The following is a 13,247-nucleotide window of genomic DNA, read 5'->3' as shown; positions in this document are numbered from 1 at the left end:
GGCAGGGGTGCCCCGGGCCTGCCATCGCATCCACAGCGGCCCTTTTGTAGTCTCGGCCAGAGAGGGTGTGCTGGCGGGCTTTTGGGAGAGGCGTCTTTGTGTGCCTCGCACAATCAGCCTTCTCATGGCGCACGGACGTGCCAGGGGCGGCCTCCGCCCCACGGCAAGCATCTGCTGGGCACGGAAGAACGCGGCCGCCGTCGCCTTGCCGCCTCCTACACGCCAGCCGCCAGAGCAGCAGCAAGAGGGATGGGAGGCTCACAGGGGGCCCCGACCGAGTGGGCCGGCGGCTCCCTGCGTGCCCCATCGCGGCGGTGCCGGCCCACACCCAGTGCCCCTGCCGCGCGGCCACCAGCCCCTTCCTCGAGGGCACGACGACCTCGTGGCTCGGCGTCCGGAAGGAAACCAGTGGCCGGCGAAGGGGCGCGACCCACTCCCATGGCAGCCTGACCTTCCCGTCCGGCCACGAAGGAGGGCGCTGGGCACACGGGCTCTTGCCTGTTTCCCTTGGCCACTTGCGGAAAGGATTCTATCAGCGTTCCACAAGTGGGTGCCTTCTAGAGATCCTGGACTACAAGTCCCATAAGTCCTGCTCGAAACACCTGGCGGACACTGCCACACAGGGAAAGGCGAAGTCTGCTTCGGATCTGGTCAGGTTCATCAGACACGTCTCATTCCGTCCACCGCGCTTTGCCAAGTCAGCAGTTCGGCACTCGACTCAAGGCAAGGCTGCACAGGTTTTCATTCTGCTGGACGGGAGCAAAGCAGATTTCAAGACTTCAGTGGCCTCAGTTAAGCTCATTAAGCCAAGCTTTGCAAAACTCCATCTGCTCGATCAAAGCAAGGGTCTTTGCCAGAGCTTAGCCTCCTGAAAGCAAACAAAGCCAGAAGAGGCTGAGAAGGGATCAGTGGCCAAGTCAGTTCAAATTACAGTTCAGTTTAAAAGCTGGAACCCCGCTGCTCCTGGCAGGGCACAGAGCCGCAGAGGCATAATTCTCGGCAAATATTTAGAGAGGTGCATTTCCTGTGTAATACCTGGCCCGGTTTTGGAGGCTGAGGTCCCCACGACAGAGTGACTCTGCAGGTCCTAGAAGTGGCGGGCAGATGGCATTTATTGGTAGATCGCCAAGCCGTTTACCAAATGTTCGTTCACCCTACGAACATTTCTCATCTGCCCGATAATTAACATTCCCTAGATCGCGGGGTTTCTGACTCTCAGTGATTTAACAGTAGTGACAGCCAAAAGCCTTTTCTTCCCGCTTCTAAATTAGGCTGCTAAAATCAAGGAGGCCCGGAGTGAAGCATGAGCAGATCTGAATGCAAAAGCAGGCATCCAGCAAGTACAGGAAGGCGCTCGCCCCTAATTTTGCACATTTGTTCTAAATCACTAATTTCACATTTTCAAGATTTGCTGGTCCAGCTCAATTACCCTGCAAAATTCTCACTGCTCTGCATTCAGCCAAGGAACCAAGTGGATGATTTTGGGCCAGACTCTCAGCCTGGCCTACCTCACAGGGTTGTTGTGGGGATAAGACTGAGAGCAGGAGAACGATGTGAGCCGCTCTGAGTTCTTTGTCAGAAAAAAGTTGGGATATAAATCTAATAAATAAAGAGTATTAGGAAAAGCAGGGGTAAAAATGTGTTTTATGGGGATTCTTGCCTGCAAACTGTGTGTATCTTAGGAAAAAACAGAGATGTTCATTTTGTTCACAAAAACATTCTCAATTTTTCATGCAACTTTTCAAAACTCTCAATGTTTGGGATGAACCATATTGAAGAGGGGAAATTCTCAGTTTGAGACAAACCCACACATGGAAAATCGAGACATGGTTTGCCCTTCCCAAGTAGTCGCAATCCAGTCCCGGGAGTAAAATCCAGTTCCTTGGCTGGCGAGCATGTGCTCAGAGGCACCCTTGTCCCACAGTTCTAGGTCTGTCTCGCGGAACCACGCTCTTGCGCCTGGGCCCGGTTGCCAGTCTTGGGGTTTTAGGGAGAATAAAGGAGCCCCTGAAAGCGCATCGGGTGCCCGCCTTGCTTTGGAAGGCCGGCTCAGCCCCACCCTGCGTGGCTCTGCGGGTTCTCCGGCCTGCCCTCCCTCGCAAGCCCACCCGACGCCGGGCCTGTGCCAACTTTTCCCGGCACAGATAAACACTCCACAGACAAACATGTGGAGGCAGCTGGCTCAGCGGCTCGTCCCGCGGGATTAAGTTCCGAGAACGGTGCCAGCCGGTGTCCGTGCTGCATCCTGATCTCTGATGTGAGAGAGGGGAAAATGAGAGCGACCCTCGGCCTTAGCAAGCCTCTTGCGAAGCTTCCCACCCGTCCCCGCTGACTCCCCCGGGAGAGATGGCACTCCAGGGACGGCTCAGAGACTAGGCTGGAAAAAGCCTCCCGCCTCTTCTCCGCTCCTGCACGCCATCAAGCGCAGAACCGCAGCCAGGGAGCTCCAAACGGCTTTTATGCCGTCCTGACCCACCTTCTCCGAGTGATTTTATTATATTTATTACATTTCTATCTTGACTTTCTTCTTCTTCTTGCAAGGAACTGGAGGTGGCCCATCTCCTCCCTCTTTTATCCTCACAACAGTCCTGCGAGGTAGGTTACCCTGAGGTCAGCAGGAGGTCCAAAGGCACTGCGTGAGCTTCAGGGCCATGACTTTCCAAGCAGAGATACGACGAAACAGCAGGCCTGCTTCGTGTGGGACGGGAATGGTCTTCCTACCCCTCCCCTTTACTCCCCCCAGCCCTGCCTGCCCTCTGGAATATGTGCGATACTGAAATATGTCTTACTCTGAAATTGGCAATAAAGCCTTATTTTTCATACTGGTGCTGTTAGCCGTCCAGAGACGCGAGTAATTGGACAGCATACAAATTTTGTAAATATATAAAATATGTGTGGCTTCAAACCCAGATTTCCTAAGTCCCGGACCAGTGCATCACTCTGACTGCGTTTGGACCACACAATAACCCACACACTTGCAGGCTGAATGGGTTTTGGGTCAGCCATGACTTCCCGTCAAACAGGTACAGCGCCTTGAGCCCTCGCAAGCTGTCACACGCGAGTGAGATTTATTTAAGGCATTTTTACCCTGCCTGTCACCAAGGTCTCAGGATGACGTTTCTGCAGTGACATTCTAATAAATCCATCCTGTTTTTTAAACCTCCAGCATAGCTGCTTGTTTCCTGACCTCTCTGACTCGAGTTTCCAGTCGAAATGTGAGCTCTTGCTTTGCCTGAACTCAGCCGAGAAAACAAGCCACAATGAACAACCCATGTTCTCTTCCTGGCTGCTCACGGTTGCCCAAAGTTGACAAGCCGTGGTTTGCTAGCACAGCAGCTTCAGGCGACACAGCAACACGTTTCAGGAACAAACCATGATTCGGCAACAGCCCACACTCAACCCTGGCACGCTGAGCTGGTGCACAATACAATCGAACCCTCCCCCCAAAGTCGAATTGCCCCAGAGCTGGGTGACTCCGGAGGGGCCCCGGGCAGCCAGCCGGAAGGAGCTGTCCATGCGCAGACGCAAAACGCCGGAGTCACCGTTGGGGAACAGGTGTGCTCTCGATCGCCTCTTACCTGGAGAGAAAAGGGAGGCTCCACAAATATTCCGAGAGAGGTGGGCGCTTTCTCCTAGCCTTCCGAGGGAGGGGAGCCGGGCAGAGCAAGGGTGACCTGCCCCAGGTGCCCCAAGGAGCTCGGGCCACCCCCTGCCCCAAACCTGCCTCCTCCAGCCGCCGCACAGGCCTCCTTCCGGTGCAAAGCAGACCCATAGCTGGTGGGCTCTTGGGCGCAGTGGGGGAGGTCACAGGTCAGCTCGGGGCCGCCCTCACACGGCCGGGTCTCAGGCTGCCCCATTGCTCACCAGAGACATGGCGCTTCCTTCCCCGCTCAGCCCTGCCTAGGAGGGGTCCCAGGGGCAGCCCGGTCCCTCATCGGCCTGCTCCTTTAGCAAGGAGTCAGGAGGCGCTCGCCCGCAACCTGGGGGCTGGACTCCAGCTCCCAGCATCCCCCAGCCAACCATGCTGGGAGCACTCCAGCACATCTGGACAGCACCTGGCGCAGTCGCCTGCTGGGCTGCCGCATCTTCACATCCCCGGGAGCCCCCCAGCCTCTCCCAGCGGCAGCCGAGCGAGCTGGCGAAAGGCGGACATGGGTACAAAAGACCCTTTGTCCCGGGGACTGTGACTGTCCGGTGCTCCCCTGCCGCCCCGCCTTTGTGCCGGCCTGAAGGTCTTCCTGCCCCACACGCCACATTCGTGCGAGAGCGAATTGCAGCCACCCAACCGACCCGCGGAAGAGCTTTGAAAAGGCTACTTGTCCCAGCTCCCTGCTGGCCGGCCGGCGCTAGCACTGGGAGGAAAAGACGGGGGGCAGCTCCTGACGCTAGCCAACCGCGCCCCCCAGGACCCGTCTGCAGAGGGGCTCTGTCCGGCCACACCTTACGGGCCCTGCCCACGCCAAGCCGCTCACCGCTTCCTGGGATGGCCTGGGGAGGACGAGGCTTCCTCTGAACTAACGGGAACGCCAGCGCTGCCACAGAGAGAGGGGTGGCAGTCGGAAGCAGGGCCGGGCAAGGAAGAAAGGTCGCTCTCCCAAAGAGCCTCCACGGGGCCACAAATGCCCCGGCTGCTTCCTTGCACTTTGCTCAGCTGCCCCTCCCTGGCCTCGCAGGAGGGAAAGTCGCTTTCCTCAGCTTTGTCCACAGAAGAGACCCCCCCCTGCCCAGCTGGAAGTTAATTGATTCCTTTGCATTCCCTTGTTAACAAGGAAAAGTGTTTGATTCGTGATTCTAACTCAGGCCAACAGAACCACCCGCCCCAGATTCCAGGAAGCGTAAGCCACGGTTTGCAATGCAACGAGCCCATCACAGTCCGGTGGGAGATGCAAGGCAGCTTAAAGACGGCTCTTACGAAAGGAAGACTCATCCGACTGAACGCTAAATACAGCAGACGCGGAAAGCGAACTGGCCGGTGGATTAAACCCCGCATGGGAAAGGGAAGCAGCCTCGCCTGCTCCCGACAGACAATCCAAGCTGGGTCCGAACTGCTTCTGCAGGCGAAATGGTGCCCCAGGCCCTCCAAGCAAGGTTTTGGCGAGACCCGATGACAGCCGCTGTGCTCGAAAGGGCTGGACCCTGGCTGGCAGCCCCAGGCCCGAGCTCGTGCGCCTGCCCAGCCCGGGCGGCCGTGTCCTGCCCTCGCCGTCTCCCGCACTCAGGCCTCAACCTCTGCCCAACAGCCTGCGGCAAACCTGGGCATCTCACCCCCTGCAGAAATTCGGCCCTGGTATCTCCGTGCTCAGCTCATCGGAGAGTTCGGCCTTCCGCAACCGGGGCCGCTCGGATTACAGCTCCCATCATTCCTGGCCACCAGGCATGCTGACTGCAACAAGGGCATTGTTGTCCAACGCGCCCGGTGGGGAAGGCTGCGGAGGCTTCCTCCGGGCGACGGCCCCTTCCCAAGTTCCCGCCACATGTGCCCTGTGGGACTTTCCATGCGCAGCTGGGCCCTCCCCCTCCCTCTGGGGAAGGGGCAGCCCTGAGCTCACCCTGCTGCCCCCCCAACCCCCCGGGACCCCCCGGGGGACCCTTGCCCTTTGCGGCAGAACGGCTGCTGTCATCTCCGGAAGCATGAGAGGTTCTGAGCGGGGGGGGGGGAGTTGGGGGGGAGCCGGATTCACTGGCGCATTGTGCATCGGGGAGGACCGCCGCGGTGGGGCCGAGGCCACCCAGAGCAGTCCTCGAGCGCTGATCCTGCCCCGTGCTAGGCTCAGCGCCGATTCCCCCGGGGCTGGCTCCCGGATCTGATGGCCCGTGGGCCCGAGTCCACCTCCCCACCGCCATGGCCCCTGCTTCCGTGGCTGTGCCTCTTTTTCTCCCCATCGCCCCCCCCACTGGAATAGGAGTCATTGTCACATGATGAGGCGCTACACAAACTTGGGCTGTGCCATTGTTTGAACCCAACCGAAAAAACAGATCACAAGCCAGCAACAAACCACGGGCTCTCTTCATGGGTTGTTTGTGGCTCACAAGCTGCTTGTCAGCACGGCGGGGTTCGGGCATGGTAGCACACGCTTCGCAAACAAGCCCACTCCTCAACCCTTCCATGCCAGGTGCCATGTCTGAACCCGGCCAGAATAAGGGACCATCTCATGTTTCTCATGCGGTCCGTCCGTCCCGCGCTGCTTTTGCTGGCCCTGGGAGCCCGCTGCTTCTGAGTGAGGTCACCCCGACGAGGCCACCACTCCAGAGGCGAGGGCCGACACCGGCTGCCAGCGGGGGGGACCCCGTCCCTGCCGCTTCCCCTCCGTTCTGGCTCTGCACGATCTCTCGAGCACTCTGTCTGCAGGATGCTTTGTGTCCCGAGTCTCCGGCCAGGGAGAGGGCCTGGCCTGCCGTCGGCACCAACACCCGCCCGGGGCCTCATTCCTCTTGTGCGCTGGTGCATGCGGGCCCGGACCCCCAGCGGATGCTCGGCAGGGCCAGGAGCACGCGGGCTGTGGTCCCCCACGGCAGCGCCGCAGGGAAGGCCGGCAGCGGGGCCTCGACACAAGGCGCATCGTGGGCTGTCGGTGGCCAGCAAGCCGCTTGTTACCATGGCAAGGTTCAGGCCGGAGCCACTGCGAGAACCAGCTGCCAGCTCCTTTCCGCACGTGGAATGAAGCGGGGCCACCGTCCCGTCCTTCTTCCGGGCACAGCAGAGCTTGGCCCCAAGAGATGCTTGTCGCCACACTGTTTGCTCTTGCCTCCCCCTCAGACGCGGCGCTTCACAAGGGGCTCCCGGAGGCTGCATGGGAACGCGGAGTGCACACCAGGACGGTGGCTGACTCAGACCTCGGGAGGCCGGCCGAGGCTCCAGATAAATGCAGCCTGGATGCCGTGGCCGTCCGGGGACGTCCCCCAGGGAAAGGGCAGTGGGCACAGGCGACACACCGCAGCGTGTTTAATCGCACGATTGCGCCTCTGGTATCTGATCTTGTAAACAAAGAGGCCGTCCACAGAGCGGATGGCGCACGGAGGGGCCCTCTGCTCCGCCAGACAGAGCCTGAGGTCTCCTTGGACTTCCCGAGCACTCGCAACGGAGCCTGCATCTGGGAAGAGAGGGGGCGGCCGGAGGGCACATGGGCCGTGGCAGCCTCTGGACAAGTCTGGTGGTGGCCGGGCCTTTGGCGGGTCAGGATGGACCCTCTCCCCGTCTCGGGCTCTGCATGTCTGCTTGAAGTCAGCTGTGGGGAGGATCCGCCGGAAGGTGTGGGAGCGAAGCACCGAGGTGAACCGATCAGCAGTGCCTCCCTGGACAGACGTGCCGAGACGGCCCGGCGACAGGTGGGACAGGCGTCAGCGACCAGCCCCACGTGTCCATGGCCGAGCGCGGGCTCGGACTCGGCAGATCTCCCAGGCCCCCATCCAGCATCTTGACTTCTACGCCACGCCGGCTCCCTGGAAACTTTGGAGTCAGGCGACGAAAGCCCATCATGAAACATGCAGGCATACTGAGGAAACATATATCATAGCATTATTTACACAATTTGGCACTTCCAGGAGGCAAAGCTCTCCGAGAGCAGAACAACACCCAAGTCACCCGTCCAAATTTCAGCCAGGCCTGGCCCTGCTTAGCTTCCGAGATTAGGCAGGATCAGGCTCTTCAGGCTGTACGGAACGCACACAGAGACCTTAACACCGGAGAACACGATGGTGAAAGTAGCAGGTGGCCTCCAACGGGAGAGACAGTGTGACAGGGTGCCTACTTTACCGAGAACAGTCCTCTATTTTCATTAGCTGCCCAGAGAGTCTCCTCGGTTTGAAGATTCCCTTTATTTGGCAGTTGGTGCATCTTAACTTCAGTTTCAGGAAAACAAACCAAGGATGACAACCTGAGGTTGCCCTTCGGCCATTAACATTCCGGCAGCTGTCACATGCTGGCCCACTTCCTTCACTCTGGGGAGATGAGTTTAAGTTCTATTTAAATTATAGTTATTATTTCTAAATTTGCACCTATCCTTACGAATCGGTCTATTCAAACGTTGCGCAAATCCACCCTCTTTCACCCGCTGTCCTTCGGGTGACTCAGCGCTGCTTTTCTGGCAATGCATCCGCGGCTGGCCAACTGGGAGAGGCCCCAAAGATCAGAGGTGCTCCTAGAGGGATCACGGGACCTAGGAAGCACTGGGCCTTGGCGTTCCCGCATCTCGGAGCTTTCCCATGAACCAGCAGTCATACACCTCTCATTGGGCCGAGATGAGAAGGGGAAGTTATGGTGCCAACTACTTGGGGATGCTGTTGGGAAGAGACGCAACGCAGCCGAGACTTGGAGAGTGCTCTGGCCGAGAGTCAGGGATTCCGGAGCAGTGGGCCCAGCGGAGGAAGTAGCCAGGGGTTCGTGCTTGCGTGCCACCTTGCTGCAGGGGCCACTGGGAACGACTGGCGTCCCTTCCCGCTCCCTACAAAAACCGAGCAGGGGACTGATGTGAAGCTGGGCATCTTCGCCCCGGGCATCTCCGGCGAAGGCGCCCGCTCGCTTCTGCCTGGGCTGTCCCACAACCTGTGGATGCGATCCGCCGAACAAGGCCAGGCCAGGCCTGGCGCAGGGCCAGGCAGCATCTGCTTCTGATTCTCTTGCGGCAGCTGCTGGAAAGCCTTTTATTTATGGAAGCGGCATTTCCCCCGGGAAACTGGGTTTCATGCCGGGGAACATCCAGCGACGGAGATCAACAAGCATGCTTTTGCTGGGCCTGCTCCAAGCTGGGCTTGTGATGGTGGTGGTGGTGGTGGTGGTGGTGGTGGTGGGCTTCTCCCACCCCACAGCCTCTCGGGAGCTTGAGGGGGCGGCTTTGTGCAAGAGCAGGCTCCCGTTTGGCCTTAATATTTCCCTGGTGGAATCAAGCAAGCCCCGAGCTGCTCCCCAAATTCCAGCAGCTGCCACACATGGCTCCTGGCTGATCGCTGGGTAAATCCTGAACCGGAGAAAGCAGCGCATCCAAGACATTTTAGTGTTAACCACGACTCCCAGCAGCCCTCGGGGCTTCTGAATTACCCTCCTGGGAGTCAGATGGAAAAGACAATCTATTTATTGCATTTGTCTTTGCTGTTCTCACCCCCACGGAGCAGTTTTCCTCAACACGAGTGTCTTTCAGAGATCCCCATTATTTTCACTCAGGTTTGGCTTGGTGGGGGGAGTTCCACCGAAGCTTGCGTCGTTTTGCCATCTTTGCGAGGACAAATATAGCTGCCGATAGCAGGTGGCAGGCTTCCTCTCGGGTTCCTTGCAAGAGGGAAAAACTGGGATACAAACGTAATGCCATGATGGTACAACAGAAAGCTCTCAGGGGCAGCCAGCACCATAAAGGTGCCATCCCATGCAAGTTTTAAAGGGAAAAGTCTTGCGATTCCTGGCTGGGGAATGTTGCTGGCTCTGTGCGTGAACATGCCAAGGTTTGTGCTTCAGGGTGCGGACTGTGAACAAGCACAGGTCTGTCTCTTTTCCTGTCCAGAAATCCACAGTATTGCATTTCCTTTAAGCGCAGGACTCAAAATCTGCCCAGAATTGCCTTCTGGAAGCACCAGACTCCAAAATCAGCACCTTGTGTCTCTCCCAGGGCTCTTCAGCGGCTTCTCTCCCCGCAGGCAGAGAGCCAGAATTAAGCATCCTTCCCTCAAGTTTTTCTCTGCCATTTGAGAAGGCAGGCTCTGGATAAGGATCAGCCCATCTCCATAACAAAGGGAGCTCCGAGCTGAGCCCGGGGACCCAGGGTGGGAGGGCTTGTGTCCTCTTCCTTCCTCTCCCTCCTCCAGCGCAAGAATCCACAGCGGCCAGGGTGCCAAGGTGGGCTAGCAAGCCACTGGACCCCACCGACTTCCCATGGGGGGGGCTGCAAAGCTGTCAGAGAGGAGCTGTGGGGGGGTGCTTCCCCCTGCCCCCAATACCACTTGATGAGCAGCCGTTCTGCATGGGATACCAGTGGGACGAGTGTGGGATCAAGGGGAGAGGGGCAGGAATCAGCCCTGCCGTGCCCCATGGCCTGTTGGACACAGGGGAAATTCACCCAGCTGGCTGGTTGTGCAAGCCCACCCAGGGGCCGGGTTCACACACACACAACCCACACCCAAGGGTGGAACCGTGGGTTAGTGCTGAAATAGGGGTGATGCTCTCTGAACCAGCTGTGATAACAAACCGAGGCTTACCCACAAGCAACCCATGAAGCCAACCCATGTTTTGCTGCTTGGTTGTGAACAGTGGGTCACGCACCCTGGTGAGTTATTTGGCTGGGTTCAGAGAACACAGCAGCAGCAACCCACACTCAACGTTTGCGCCCGGCTGGGGAATCCTGGGAAAATATCGGGATGGGTTGGAAACTTCGTCTTCTGTGGCGACGAGGGCTTCTCGCTGCAGCCCCTCGCCTGCTGCGGTCCCGTTCCACGAAGCAGCCGCTTGCCCACACAGCTCTTTTCACACCAGAACTGCATGTGGGAGCCGGTCATGTCCTTGGGTTCCCTCTCTGCTCAACTCTGGCGGACACGGCCTGCAATGACAATCCAGCCATTATCGGTGTTTGCTTGCCCCCTGCCGGATCAGGAGCGGATGCCCCTCCTTGAAGACTGCAGGGGCAGTGCGTATATAAACGCAAGCAGAAGATCCAGTATTGAGATGGCTTAGTGTACATGCAACTGTTTCGTAAGTGTTTTATATGCTACATAGATAGATACACACACACACACACACACGATCTGACATATACAAGAGCCAGTGTGGTGTATTGGTTAAGAGCATGGGACCGGGACTCAGGCGATCCGGGTTCAAGTCCCCGCTCGGCCATGGAGCCAACTGGGTGACTTTGGGCCAGTCACAGACTCTCAGCCCAACCTACCTCACAGGGTTGTTGTTGTGGGGATAAGATGGAGGAGGAGAGATGATGTAAGCTGCCTTGAGCCCTTTGTCGGAAAAAGGCAGGATATAAATCGCAATATAAATAAATATAAATAATAAATAAATCTCAGGAACAGAACTCATTCTTAACCCAGGGACCAGGCTAACAACGCAAGTAAGCCCATTTTTTAAAAAGCAGACATCAAAAGTAGGCTACGGGGTTGGGGGAAACATTTGTCCAGAAATGGCTTAATGAATCGTTTACTGCCCTGCAAGTCCTAGAAAGAGGAACTAGTGAAGTTAATTTGCTTCTCCCAGTCCATCTAAGTTGAAGAGGATGTTCAAAAGCTGGGGAGGGAGGCGACCCTTTCAAACGCTCTTGACAATATCTCACGCACATACACCAGGCTAAATTCTTCACCCACCAAACCAAGCCCTACTGGTGCTGGTCAACTGTTGTCCATACAATTTATTTTTAGAGCTCAGTAACCGAAGCACAGTAAGGATCAGAAACTCAATCTTCCGAACAAATTAAGTTGGATGCACCACCTAAAATGCCAAACTGCATAAAGGGTTAAGTATATATATACTTGTTTAAGGATTCCAACAACTGTAGAACAATACACAAAGGTCTAAGAAAAATGTAACGTACCAGCAGATCTATAAAACAGCCTTCTCCAACCTGGTAATCGGAGTCTTGGGAGTCCAACTCCAAGCATTCCTTATACCTGGCCACACTATTTGGGGCTCATGGGAACTGGACACCTGAACAGCTGATGGGCACTCAGTTGAGGAAAGCTGCGATAAACCATTTTTTCCATCTTGATACAGAGCAATTTTCCAGTCTTGGAATCACCAATTGGCCACTAACAGAAACACCTTAAAAAAACCAGGTACTACAAACCTCTGTATTTTTATTAGCAGCCCTATAATGCAGGTTACTCATTTTATTATTCCTAGGTACCCTGATTTTTCCTTCCCTTTACACCCAAACAGAAACATCTTCCCCGAATTGCCTTCCTCCTGTTGCTTGGGGGGGGGGCTGCACACCCCCTCTCCACTCCCCAAACGCAAAGCCACCGAACAGGTCTCCCGAGTACCACGAGCGCACTGGGAAGCGCTGGAACTCCAAATAGCACCCTTCCTCTGCACAATTAAGGTTTCTAGGGTCAGTTGCAAAATACTCTTATCGGGGTAATAATGAAACTGACTGGCATAAGCCAGCAACCGTTCACTGACCGTCCCGGTTTCCTTGTACTTTTTCAGGCTGGCCGCATCCTCAAAGGCCTCTTTAACGGCCTCTTCTAGTTTGCCCAGATTCATCTCCCCTTCCCCATCCTGAACACTTTCCCAAACCTCTCGAGGCTGTACTGTCCGCTTCCTGGACTTGCACCTCGATTCCTCCCACCAGTCGCAGCCTCCCCGTTTCGGCTCACCCTCTACAGCATCTCTGGCGGTAGGTTCAAAGGGCGCAAACGCTTTTGGATGGGAAGCCATTTCGCCTCCCTTCTGCTGTCGGGATGAACAAAAATATATTAATATGTATTGTATAGATATTTATTTATATGTTGGAAGCCGCCCCGAGGCTTATGCGAAAGGGGCTGCATACAAGCAGTCCAAATAAATAAATAATAAAAAGCAAGAGTGTTTCGTTAAGGGTGCAACCCTAAGCATGTGTGGGCAGAAAAGAGGGCTGCGACTCACAGCTGCGGGCCCGCTTCCTGCCTAAACATGCACAGGCGTCCTGCCTTCAACACACCAATGGCTCAATCAGCAAGGCACCCGCTTTTCTTCAAGATGCAACAGCCTTACCCACCTCCCCGGGTTGCTGTGATGCTACAATGGGGGAGGAGGAAGCCCTGCTGAGCCCACCTTGAGATGCCCGCACGAGAGGCGAGGGGGAAAAAGGACCTCAGTCAAATACAGTTCATTCTACCGCCTCAACTGCAACACTAAGAAAAACGTTTCCCTTTGTTCGCTGCCCAGGCCACTGGTCCCCAATCCTGGGGGATTTCTACCGTTTTAATTTCTTCTACTCAGAAGACCCTTTAAAAACATCTATACTGCTCTGGTTTGTTGCATGATCCGCACATCAACATCCAAATAATTTCAAGACACGATGTCCCTGGAACCGCATCCCAACTTCGTGGGGTTGGGGAAGTTTTATGCTGCAGCGAGAGCGTGCAGGGAAGCCGCCCCCGCCCCATTCCTTCCCAGGGCAGCCCCTCTAGCGCGCCCCCCGCCCATGCAACGACGGGGAGTCTGCTGCAGGGGTGAGATCTGTGTACGGACACCCAGAATTGGCCGGAGCAGCGCCTGTCCTCTGCAAAGGATCGCCCCCAGCTCCAAGCCCTGCATTTCCGCGAAAAGATGGCTGACCCTC

Source organism: Varanus komodoensis, unplaced genomic scaffold, assembly GCF_004798865.1.
Source record: "Varanus komodoensis strain SLA01 unplaced genomic scaffold, ASM479886v1 scaffold36, whole genome shotgun sequence".
Classification (NCBI taxonomy): domain Eukaryota; kingdom Metazoa; phylum Chordata; class Lepidosauria; order Squamata; family Varanidae; genus Varanus; species Varanus komodoensis.
This window is presented reverse-complemented; position numbering follows the sequence as displayed.